The sequence below is a fragment of the Globicephala melas genome, chromosome 10, assembly GCF_963455315.2.
Source record: "Globicephala melas chromosome 10, mGloMel1.2, whole genome shotgun sequence".
NCBI lineage: Eukaryota > Metazoa > Chordata > Mammalia > Artiodactyla > Delphinidae > Globicephala > Globicephala melas.
Window position 1 is genome coordinate 24,984,976 of NC_083323.1, and position 13,644 is coordinate 24,998,619.

A 13,644-nucleotide genomic window follows, 5' to 3' on the forward strand; every position below is an offset into this window, starting at 1 on the left:
TGTAATCATTTTCAAGCAGGTTGCCCACTGGCTAGGTTTAAGTCAGATTTCTAAGATTTTAATATTTTTCATTTTAAGAAAGAGGAAATATACAACATTATCATTTTGCCTTAGAGGTTTAAAAGGCTACTGATTTCTTCAGTTAGCAGGACTGATTACTGTGCTTCTGAAGAGGCAAGAGTTACTGAGACAGCCTGTTCCTGGAGCCCATGCTGGTATCTTCCTGAAACTGTTAGCATAAATAGGAAGTAAATAAAAACAAAACCAAGGGAGAAAAAAATATGTTTGTCAGAAGGATACTTTTATATAACAGAGAAGTTTTACTGGTAAGATTGCAAGAGTGCATAGCAAACAAATGAAGGTAGTTTCTTTTAAGATGCAGAAACTCTTTTTGGACACACATACACAATAGTTGCAGCTTAGAGTCTGGGGTCTATCCTGGGCGCAAGACCATCTCAATATCATTCTGCAAAACAGCCTCCTTAGCTACTAGTCCAATTTCTGTATGGAATGTTTACTCTTTGTTTCATATTTCCCCTCTCCTAAGGGGGAAACATGTCTTTTTTAACTTGTACAGATGTACCTAGAAAGCCCTCCCCCACTGAGATATGTGAAAACATGGAATTTAGAGGCAATTGAGAGAAAGCAGATTAAAAGAATAAAATACCTTCAACGTGTAGATCAAGAAATATCAATGCAGGAAAAAAGAGAAGAGAGAGTATAGTATTTCTAATTCTAGTACATGACACAAACACACAGAGTAGATAAGTGGTTCTCAACAAGGAGTGATTTTGTTACCCCCCCATCACGAGGGGGACATTTTTGCTGGGGAGAGGGACACTGTTGGCATCTAGTGGATGGAGGCCAGGGATGCCACTAAGCCTCCTACAGTGGGCAAGATAGCATCCCTCCCACTCCTGTTCCCAACAAAGAATTGTTAGCTCAAAATGTCAATAGTGTCAAAGTCGAGAAAGCCTGGACCAGGTGTTAAGCATATATCCAATGCATGTATTACAATGGCTTCAGAGACTAACATAATCATTCTTCTAGCAGTCATTTATATTACTGTTCACAGGCTTCCCAGATGATTATATTTAGTAAACATTCATTGAGCCCCTACTATGTGTGTCAGGCATTGTACTCAGTGCTGCTAATTCTGTCTTTGGTTTGGGGGACAGGGGTGCTTGCCAGGGACTTGATGGAAGGACTGGTTTGGAAACTTCTTCTCCCTCCTACCACAGACCCATATGGACTTTTGCCATGTTACCCAGCTACTTCTTCTTCTGTGGACACTCCCCAGACCAGGAACAGAGTTGCTGGCACCAGAGCCGAGCAGGATGTGGTACAAGCAGCACACAGACTATTTTCCATTCTTAGTCTTCTTTCCATTCTTCTCTAAAGTTGGCTTAATATTGTAAACCTGCATGCACCCTGTCATGATGGACATTTTTAAAGATACCAGGACAGGAAAGAGACAGATAAGTTAGACTCATTGTTTTCTTCCGTGGAGAACACTTTGTGTTGCAAACAAATGAATGGCTTGAACTCTCAAATTGCTTTGGAATTGATCCACAGGCTCCTATCAGTTGCCTGCATCTCAGTGCTACTGGGCCATGTGTACCTATGAAGTAGCAAAAATAGAGTTTCAGTAACCAGATGGCAGGCATGCTTGCTTAGCAAATATCATATTGAATGTATTACAATGGCCCAGCAATTACTTAGAGATGACTAAAGGAACATTTATTTAACCTATAGCAGAGCAAAATCTTGTCTTCTTTAAAGCCAAACTACTTATTGTCATCAACGCTTACATCAAATTTCAAGCAGAGACTAAAATTTACGTTAGATAGATCTTTCAATGTGCAGTCACCTTTTATATCCAGTTAAAAAAATTTTTTTTACTGTAGTTGTTATTTCAGCAGACATATTTCAACGGCAAGAAAAACATCAAGGGCCACCTAGTTCTCTCTAGAGCATTATTTGCAAGTGTACATTAAACCATCATAGAATTTCTTCCCTTCAGAGACAGGTTTGAGAATGAATCTTTCCCTCCTGAGTTAGAGAGTAGAAGAGAGTCTTCCTCAAAGGTAAGGACCAGAGGAAGCCCCCTAGGAAATGATTATTATCTACCTCTCGCATGTTGCTTTGGAATATAAATTAGTGCTGAGCTACAAATTAATTTTTCAGTACAACCCTGTATCCTCAATCACTCTCTTTGAAAACTGAGTGATCAGAAAAATAAGCCAATTAATCTAGCATCAAATAAGTAGTCTCAAATTTCATTTACTCCTTATTTATAATACTATAGACCTGTATCTTCCTCCATTCTATATAAGACTTCTCAGGCTTTCTCTAGGTATTATCCTACTACTCAGACTAACATAAATATATCCCAGACTTAATTTGTTTCCATTATTCATTCTAAAATATTTCTTTGGGCTTTTAGGGCCCTAGAGAGTCCTGTAGTTTCATGTCTAAGAAATCAGATATGCCCATCTTCAGAGTGGAAGGCACCAGTCATCTGAAAAAGGACTTTAAAAATATAGGCCCGAAAAATCCACCCAGAAGAATACTTTTTAAATCCAAGAATAATTTTTAAATTTAAATACTTTTTAAATCCAAGTCAAATCTACTACACAGAAACTTTCTAAACTGGTCAGCAGTTTCAAAGAATAGGATATGGTTATCCTAAAATGTGTCTCCTTTACAGGAGAGGAGATAGGCTCAGAGGTAGGGCGATTTGCCCAACGACATACAGTTAGTTAGTTATGTGGCAGCGCTAGGACTAAATCACAAGTCTTCTGACTTTAAGTGTAGTATTTGTTTCAGAAAACCATGTTCTCTCTCCATTACCTCTAAGAATTGCTAGCAAAGAGCTATCTGCCTTTCTCCTCGCTCACTCTCTCACATTTGCTATTCATTTGGATGTGACATGAAGGTGAAAAAGAATTTGCCAGATGGCTTTCTCCTGAGCAGGAATGTCCTCTGAGATGTCAGTGGTGTTCTGGGAATGAAAGTCTCCATGGCCAAACCAGATTGGGAAACACTGCCTGGGTTTAACAAAATTAGACATTTATAAGTATATAAATATTCTCATTATGTGTCCTCTGTCTCCAAGTGGGAAGTATAGGATGGGACATCCCCAAACTTACTTGCCCATGCAACCCTCTTTTTGCAGAACTCCGATGACTATCTTTCAGAACTCTAGAGATCCTCAGAGCACAACTTGGGAAATGCTGGGGTGGAGGTATTAAGTGCTCCCAAAATCCTGGTAAAAGGCACAGATGGGGAAGGTGTTGTTCAAGGGGTACGAAGTTTCAGTTATGCAAGATGAACAAGTTCTGGAGATCTAATGTACAACAGTATGACTATAGTTAACAATACTTTATTGTGTACTTGAAATTGTTAGGAGGGTGGATCTGGAGTATTCTCACCACACATACCGAAAAGTGGTGACTATCTGAGGTGATGGAAATGTTAACCTGAAAGTGGTGATTATTTCACAATATTTATGTATATCAAATCATCAAATTGTACACCTTAAATACATGCAATTCTTAATTTTCAAATATACCTCCATTTTATTTTTAAAAAAGGCACAGGCAGATGTGGTGCTTGGCATGGTACTGGGAATGGGGGTGGGGAAGGGGGAGATAGAGAACAAATAACTAAGTAAAATATACAGTATGCCAGAGTGTGATAGGTAGTAAGGAGAAAATAAAACAGGGTAGGGGATAGGGAATGCTGGCAGGGGAGGGCTTGCTGTTTTTAAAACAGGTTGAAGGATTTGTGTTTGATGGAACAGACAGTGACAAGAAATCTGAGTTCCTGGCAAGTTTTCTTGAGTGAACAAAATCTGTACTTAAGGGTCCCATTCTTTCAACCTGTTGATATGGAAAAATGAAGTTGTGTATTAAAATGACAAACACTGGTAAAAATCCCTCTTGCTAGTGTTTCTTAAAATGAGAGCATTTGAAAAGGAACCTGAATGTCATTGATGGAAAAGCACATGACTGATGAGTAATCTGAAGCCTGAAGAGAGTTAAGTGACTTGACTACAATTACTCAGCTGAAATTCGTACTTCCTGACTTCTAGCCCAGTGCTGTTTCCATTATCCTAGTTTGAAATTCCTTTGTACCAAGCTGTGTAGTATGAAAGATACAAAAACTATATACATTCCTTTCCTTCGTAATCCTTACAGTCCAGTGGGTGAGAGATTACATGTGATAATTTATGGACTGATTGATTAAATAATATGAGGTAGTGCATGATTAATTCCCCAAGTATGTTGTGAAAATAATGTGCTTTGCAAGATCTGAGTATCTGTTTGTCTCTTTAGGCCATTGAAAAGGAGTATATTTCAATACCTTGTGATACCTTGTGATAAAGTCAATATGGCACAAATGTGCAGAAAATGATAAATTAATCAGGTTTTTACAGGTATTTATATGTATAATGTCCTAGACAATATTTAGGATTTTTAAACTGAAAAGATAAAACAAAGTAATACATGAGTAGAAATGCTTTCTAAACACTACTCTTTGGTTAGCTACTTGTTTTCTTCAGTCATTGAAATGCGCTCATGCCTCTTTTTTCAGCAGCATCAGTCATGAGTCATAGTGGCAGCTCTTATCTACTGAAGCTTTCCCATCTGCCAGGCATTCTGTAGAGTCCTCTGCATGCCTTATTTTCACAAGAACCCTGTTAGTTGGGTACAAGTATTGACGCCATTTTACAGACAAAGTACCTGAGACTTAGTGAGTCAGAGTAACTTGGTCAGAGTAAGTAAGTAATGAGCTAACCTGTGCCAGAGCTGGGATGATTAGCTTGCTTTAAAATTATTTATATGATTAGGTTTTATTATAACTCCAAAATTAAAAACAAAACAAAACTAAAACTAAATTGCTCTGGTAATTATGAAACTGTAAAACTTACAGTTTAATTGATAATTTGTAATATGGGTTTGTGAACTTTGCATAATAAAGTTAATTTTTTTTACATTAGATAGAAAAATAACAAGTAAAGATTCTTTGCACTTAATGTTACCCAAGATCATTTAAAATAAACTATATGGGAATGAGTATTACAGTTCTTCAGTACCATTTAGCATACTTTTTATTTGATTGATTTGTTTGTTGGGTGGAAGGGAAATACTTTTTATCTAGTTGGTAACCGCTTTAAGTAATTCTTCTAAGTTATTAATGTTATGCTTTGAAGCATATTCTCAGCTACAATTTTGTTGAACTTTTTTGAAAATAAAATGTTGTATATATTTGTTTAGAGTGTTTCAATTATCCACACCCTGGGGCTACTCCCTTCCTGTAGGGGTGAGGCTAGAGACTTACAACAGCACATTTTAAAAAATGGCTTTAGTTTAAGGAAAACCCACAGGATGGTTATCAAATAAAATTATTCAAAGGAGCTACATTAAAAATTCGAACAAACCCAGAAATTAAATCAATAAACTTTGACTTATTGATTTCAATGGGTGAATACCCCCCCACCAAATACCTTCTTTCTAGCTATTAAAAAAATCTGTTTAGCATCTGCTTGCTTCGTATTTGTTCTACTTGATGGTTTAACTTTGCCAGTATTTGGTTGTAATTTTCTGGAAACTTTGAGAGATCAGATTGCAAAATGCTGCGTTAGTAACTGATGATTCATATTGAAAAATTAAGGCCAGACAATGAGGAACAGACACCTGGAGGTCAGGTATATCTGGGCATACAAGGTAACTTCCTACCAAGGAGCGGAGAACATAAACCAGGCTGGGAGTATTAGAGGTTGGGGGCTCTGGAAGATGAGGAAAATGAATCATGCCAGAGAATATGGAAGTTGTTGCTTCTGATCAGTAATCAGAATTGTCTGAAAAGTCACTGAATGTAATGTCTCTCTGGTCTGCACTCCCATGCACCCTGGTCACTCACATGTAACTATAATATCATGTCCCCCGTCTCTTCTATTCCTACAGTGGTCACTTCGTGAGGAACTTTGTCTCCTCTCTCCTTGTATTCACTCTGTGGCTCCCAGGCCCCCAACCTCTGAACCTAGCACAGATCCCCACAGGGCATGAATGTCCAGAGTACATGTGGAGAATACTTCAGGACAGCGAGGGGGCTGGTGCTGAACTGAATTATAGGAAAATAACTGTAAAATGATAATACTGTTGACTAATTGTGTTGGATGTTACACGACTCCTAAGTATCCTTTCAAACTAGTCATGATTCGTTCATTCTTCTTACAAATATTTATATAGTGTCTCCTATGTGCCAACTATTTTAGGAGTTGCGGACACACAGCAAAAAGTCAAAAACTGCTGCCCCTGAGATTACATTCTAAATGTAAGGTGCTAAACAAGTTAAGTAAGTAAAATATATGGAATGTTAGATAGTATCAATAATCAGTGTAAATTAAGAAAGAAAAAAAAAAAGCAGGGAAGGGGGCTAGGAAGTAGGAAGGGGGTTTTAAATGTTTAGACAGAGCTCCCAGGGAAAGCCTCACTGTGACTTTTAAATTAGGAACTGAAGGGAAGCAGAAATGAGTCATGGGCATGTCTAGGGGAAGAGCAAAGGCCCTGAGGAAGTCTGCCTCCTACTGATAGGACTGTGAAGAGGCTGGTGCTGAAGCAGAGGGGTTGAGGTGTAGTATAACAGGTGAGGTCAGAGGTCAGAGGGATAACGGGGAGGTGTGGGAGATTATGTGGAGTCTGATAAACAGGTGCCCAGGATGGCCCAAATTTACACCTAGATCACTTAAATCCTGTTCATTATTTGTAGCATCCCCTTTCACTCTCAAAGAGATCCCAGTTTGGACAATAAGTTATTATAGTCATTGAGTTTTACTCTGAATGATACTGGAAGCCAGTGGAGTCTTGAGCAGAGGGGCAATATGATCAATTTATTTTTAATAGGATTTCTCTGGTTTGTGTGTTAAGGAAAGACCAAAGGGGGAAGCAGGGAGACCAGCTAGAACGCTGTTGCAGTAATTCAGGCTAGATCTGATGGTGCCTGGACAGAAGGTAGCAGTGGAAATGGTAAAAAGCTGTTGAGTTCTGGATTGGTTTTATGGATAAAAGCCAACAGCATTTGCTGACAGGTTGGATGCAGGGTATGAGAGAAAGAGAGAAGTAAGCATGTTTTTAGCCTGAGCACCTGGAAGAATGGGATGGCCAATTACTGAGATGAAGAAGACTCTAGAGGGGACAGATTTGGAGAGGAATGCCAGGAGCTTATATGTGGACACGTTAGGTATGAGTTGCCTGTGAGACATCCAAGTGGAAATACCGAGTAGGCAGTTGGATCTGTGAGTTTAAAGTTAGGAGGAGGGTTCTGGACTAAATATATAAACTTGGGAGTCATCAGTGCAGAGATGATGTTTAAAGCCATGAAACTGGATGAGATCATCAAGGGAATGGGTGTGGATAGAAAAGAGGAAAGTCCAAGAACTGAGCCCAGGAGAGGATCAAAGTTAAGTCCACTGATGCTGCCATTACCATAAACGCTTGGAACTGCCCAGGCTTATACAAGAACCAGTCTTACCAATCTGCGGGTTGGTAATTAAATGGTTGTTTAATTAAGCAACAACATGAATTCGAATAACATTGACTTGCTACAGTCGAAACAGAGGGTACAAATCTAAAATGAAAAGTCAGAGGGAAGGCATGAGAACTGCAACTTTAGGTTTTCAAAAGATGAACCGAAACAAATGAGGAGAAGGGAAAGCACTGAGCAGGTAATAAATGATGATAGAAAAGGGAGAGGGAACAGTATTGAAGGAGAATGATAACCCTTGAAAATATCATGCTGAAAGAGAAATGTTGATTTTAGGTGCTTTCAGATTTTAAGGGCCTCACATTCCATTTTATCTTGACCCATCCAACTTTTAATCTTTTTTTGACCCACAATTCCAGCTATAGGAGCAATTTTTTGGAATGATTTTTTTAAAAGGCATTTTTTAAATGCCCCTGAGCTATTACAGTATTGGAAATGAAATTAAAATATAGCATTGTACACATTTTTTCTGCTTAGTGGGTTGTGAAATTTAATTTGCAAAATGTGATGGAGAACATCTACCTAAGGCAAGGGTGCTGTGCAGTTAATCCCGTTTATGTAGAAGTATTTACATTTTCACAATCTTGAAAAATATTAATGTTTTTATTAATGCTTATGTATTAATGTTTAGTTGTTCTATTAAGGAGGAGAAGAGAAAAGCATCATTTAGAGATCACAGTATAATGTGCCAGTTTCTATTATGTTGGGCATTTTGTACACATCTCACTTTATCTCTAAGAAACAAGCTCTTTTCCTGGATAGTTTGTCTTGTTAACAAACAAACAAAAACAAAACACCAACCCTCTATGTCCTATTTCACTCGTCTTCCTAACTTTCCTGTAACTGACAGGAGCAGAAGTCTTTCAAGGCATCAGCTATGTTTGCCGATGTTACTTTACACTTCATAATCACAGTTCCTAAAACAAAACAAAAAAAGTATGAAAAACATTCAAATGCCTTCTGCGTGACATCATCTGTGCTAACACTCTGTCTTTCGGCAGCTACTGAAAAAGGTTTCAGTGTTTTCAAATTAAATCAAAGAGAGAAAATGTAATCACTCCCTTATACTGTTTAATCTCCATTAAGAATTTGTGTTTCTTTTTATTTCAGCCAACCTGACCTTGCTGAGGTCTTTGAGGCTTTCCATCAGTTCCTTTTGTAATTGATGCCTACATTTTTCTCATATCCTGTGTCCCAATGAATAACCCTCTGACTCCACTCCCACCTCCAAATAAAAAGCAAAAGTAAATGGAGGCCACATCAACCACTCCTCTGTCAGAAGAACTAGGCACCTCACTCTCCAACAACCCATGTTCACCATCCCAACACACCCAAAGGGGGAGGACACTACACTCAGCCTGTTGTAACAATAGCTCTCTCTCTGATGATTACCAGAGTTCAGAAGAACATAGGCCCACTGGGGAATCCTTTCTGGGGCAGGGGACGTAGTGAAGAGGTATAGTTTGCAACAACAGAAAGGTAATCGTCAACTCCTGACCACATGCTCTATCAATCCTCTTTGTTACTTTTGGCCATTTTTCTTTCTAATTTTTATTTCTTCTCTTTAACAATTTAGTTATGTCACATTAGACCACTTCTTTTATCTCTTCTTTGGCCCCCAAATATCTATTTGTCTGCAAAAATGGACATGATACCTAGCCTGCTCCCATGATTTTCTCTCTGGAATCTTCTGTCAGTTCTCTCAACTCCATTGCCCCCTTGTCTGTCCATCACATCCCCATTCTAGATCAATTCTACTGTTCGCCTTCTCGCTCCTTCAGCTAAATAGCTGAACTCTAATGGGAAAAATAATAACACAATTGTGCTGAGAGATACCTCTACAGATTTATGTTTTCCAGCCTGAATTTGGCCCTCAAACTTCCCTGGAAGTCCTTTTTCCGTCAGCTCCCTTTCATTCCTGCAATGACTCTTTCAAAGTGTCTTCTCCTCTCCCTAAAACCCCTTCTCACACCCATTGCTTGCTCTCAGCCAGAGTTTGCCTCTTACCTCACTGAGAAAATAAAGACCTAAACAAACAGCATCACTGTCTAACCCAGAAAGACCCATCAAGGCGAAAACTGAGATTCATTCTCGATTCTTTTCTCTCCTTCACCCAGCCTCAGCCAGTCCCCAGGGCCTGTCCCATTCTGCTACTGCAGTGTCTCTTGAGTACGTATGCTTCTCTCCATCCCCACAGCTACAAATGGTGGTGCAAATCATTTCTATGTATTATTGCAATGTTCTCCTGAAGGTTCTCTCTACTCTGTCTTGCTTGCTTCCCAATCTGTTCTCTGTACCACACTCTGAAGGATCTTTATGAAATCTAAAATGTCACTTCTCTGCTTAAAACCCTTCACTGACTCTCCAGTTTCCTCATAACGTAGTCCACGTTGTTTAATGGGGCACGCTAGGTCCTCTCTAATACCTGCTGCCTCAGCCTCTTCACTGCCGCTTATACCCCAGCCTCCAGCTCTATCTATTGAACCATCGTATTACCCCAAGGTGCCATGCTCTTTCTTATCCTCTGACCCTTGCACACATGCTTTCTTTTCCTGAGATGCTCCTCTCCCCAAGTCCTACCTCTCATCCACTTAGCTAAGTTGTCACTCAGATATTTTTGGATGGATGGATGAAAGGATAGATAATTGCTATTGATCCTTAAGGACTTTCCTTAAACTTCACCTCTTTCCAAAATCCTGGGTTAGGTGCACTATGTATGTGCCTTACACCTGTGCACCCTTATCACACGCTTACCTCTGTCATGGCGTTTATCGCATTGTTCTGTGAGCTCCTTAAGGCAGTCCAGACCACACTTCGAGAAACACTAGACTTGCATCTAACATGTTGCCTGCTAAATAGCTGTTTATCAAATATATGAACTCTGAGGCATTATTATTGTTAAGATTATCTATAATAACTATTTGTTACCTTTTGTTGTTCATCTTTATGGCAGAGCACCTGGTCTGCAGGCACACTAAACAGTCTGTTTGAGAGATGACTTGCTAAATGTCTGTTAAGTTAGCCATTTAGGATGACAGATCCTAAGGCAGATAGTTAATTAGTACAATTTCTCAACAAGAACAATGTCGTAGCCTCCATCCCTTTGCAAACCCAAACCATAGGCTCTATTTCTAATCTGCAAAGGCCTGGTACAAAGGGTTGCAGTTTAGATGGAAAGGTACAGATCTATCAACACCTGTTGGAAAACAGCAGAAGGTGCACGTAAAGGTTAACTGGGGGATTTTGTTTAGTTTTTCATTGAAATCATTGGAAATGATTGAATAGAGGGCCTCATGCTTCTGCTCCTGCAGTGCTTCCAGCTGGGCTTCTTTTCACAATGCTGTGTTGGGTGCAAAGGTGGGTTTTTTTTGTGATTCTGGAAAACAATCACCTTATGACATGGCCTCTGGACAAACCTGTGCAGCTATCTGGTTCACTCAGATAAACTGCCAAAGTTGTTACTCCCTATCCCTAAGAAATATTATTTCAAGTAAGCCAAACCCCACTCACCTGCATTTCTAGAGCTGGGAGGAGAAACTAGCTTTGAAGAAAGAGGTTTAAATATTCTTTTCTTTGAAAAATCGAACCAAAAAAACTTAAAAATATAAAACTTGTAAGTTATGTCTCTTTCTTATTATCTGAACATCACTGTAGTATATTCCTGCCTTCAGGGAGCTCACAGTCTGATCGGGACTTTTAAATTGCTGTCTCTTAAAGTATAAAAAAATAATTGAAAGGTGGAGAAGGAAATTCCATGGAAAAGTGCACATGTGTGAAGAAGGTCAATGCTCAGAATGGTTGGAGAGTATGGAATGGTGGGGAATGGAGAAGAGAGAGGGATGAGGGAAGATGAGGCTAACCCTGAAGGCTCAGTTCAGATTATACAGGGTCTAGTGTGCAGAGTATTTTGGACTTGATCCTGTGGGTAGTGGAGATCAATCAGTAGCTCTGGGTAAGGATAACATAATCAGAACTGTTTAAGAAAGACAACTCAGGGAACGTTGTGAAAGATTCTTGAGCAAAACTTATGAGATTAAACTTAATAGTGATAAATTCCTCTTTTCAAAAATCAGCTGTAATACCACCAAAGAGGTGTGACTTATCAGCCATTCATGTGAAAAAGACCTGAGGGTTTCGTTTGACTGTAATCTCAATGTGAGTCAACAATACATCACGACTGCCAAAAAAGCTAATGCAGTCTTAGGCTGCATTAATAGAAAAATAATGCTCCAAACAAAAAGAGAATAGTCCTTTTGTTGTGTTCTCTAGTCAAAGCACAGCTAGAATATTATGTTCAGGTCAAGATATTCCTATTTACAGAAAGCTGAGCAGAATTGGTGAGATCAATTAGAAACCTCATTATATCATGAACAATTAACTTGGGATATTTCGCCTGTGAGAGAGGATTTATGGATGTTCAGGAATTGCTAGCATTCTTCAGATGTTTGAAGAGGGATTAAATGGACTCTGATGCTTTCAGAAAGCAAGAGTTTGACCAAAGAAAGACTTTTTAAAAAAAACGGATGTATCCAAAAGACAAAGTGAGATCCATTGAGTTTCTCATCCCATGAAATGTTTCAGCTAAGGCTGAGTGAGCCTCTATGAGAGATGTTACAGAAAGGATTTGTGTACAGATTTGAAGATTTGTCTCAGGACCCCTTAATGTCTCATCCACCTCTGAATACATGGGTTATGCCATAGAGTGAGTAAATGACAAGAAAATTCTTTACATCCAAACAACTCCAATAGCAGGGGTCTTGGGCTGGATACTGCTTAGCTAGTCACATCAGTCTTCCTGCTAGCTAGGCAGGAGCCCTCAATTTTGGTGTAATCTTTTTGGAGAGATCTCATTTCTTGCAAGGTGAATGGGTCCTTCTTCTTAACCACTGAACATAAGGAAGTCACTTAACTGCTAAAGAAAAGGGTGTCAGCAGAAAAAGAAATGAGTCCCTACTCTCTCTGAGTCTCTATTTTGTATGTATAGATGATATTTTATCTATAGCTTGTATTTCTAATGCAGTGTGATAGCATAAGTGTAGGAGTTGGAGGCCCATATCAGGTCCATCACCAGGTTCTGGTGGTTCTATCTCTAATTGGTTCTCACCTCCACTGTTACCACTTTAATTCAAGTTCCACATCTCATACCCAATCCTCTCAAGTAGCTTCAATGGCTCTCTTTAATTTAGGGGTCTTAGACTCTTCATTTGTAAATTGAATCAATGTGAGAAAGGACAAAATAAGGCACATATAAATGTGTTTTATAAATGGCTAAGTGCTCTATAAATGCTAATTATTATTAACAATAATATAGTTCAATCACGTTATTAGTGAAGTGCACTTTTAGGTCACTTCATCCAGTCAATCAGCAAATATTTGGATGCCCACTATGTGTCTAGCACTATCTCAGGCTCTGGGGATACAGTAGTAAACAAAAATAGACATAAAATGCATTCTAAAGGCCAGGCAACTGACTTACAAATAAACTTTTAGAACACAAACCACTTGTAAGTTAGGGACATCCTGTACTAACATTGGTTAACTGTCAATGTTTTTCAAGAGCATCAAGGGTCTACATTTTTGCTTAGTGCTTTTGGACAGCTATTTAATTAGAGAACACATCAGTCTTGGTCATTTCATAGTAGAGTGAATATAAAGAATTATATACTTTTTTTATTAAAGCAGTAGCCCAGTCATCTTCACAAACAGGTAAAAATAGACTAGAAGGAGTTAGATTTAGAGAAAAATGAACAAATCCGATGTACAAAGAACAATTCATGTCTCTTCATTCCATATTTAGTTCTACATATCTATTGTGACTCTACAAATTCTTTTAAAACTATATTATGAATGTCAAGTACAAGATAAAGAACTAAGTTTTAAAAGATATTTTTAGATGGCAAAGTTATGTTAAGAGATAAGTATGAGCTTAAAGTAAAACTTCTTATCAAAACTGAAAAAAAATGTATCCACCTACACCTTGTTGGTATTTCGGACTCCAAGGAGGAATCTCCAAGTGATCCCAGTAAGAGGTTGCTCTGTAGGGAACTCAGAGTGAGTGAGCAAAGTTCAGTTCCTGACCCTGGTCTGGATTCC

General features: G+C 38.7%; 1 protein-coding gene across 4 annotated transcripts in view; it reads left to right on the forward strand.

Annotated features, from left to right (window-relative positions):
• The window catches only part of NTN4 (netrin 4), a 107,008-nt gene that overhangs the window by 4,507 nt on the left and 88,857 nt on the right, over positions 1-13,644 (forward strand). The gene's annotated exons all lie outside the window — the stretch shown is intronic.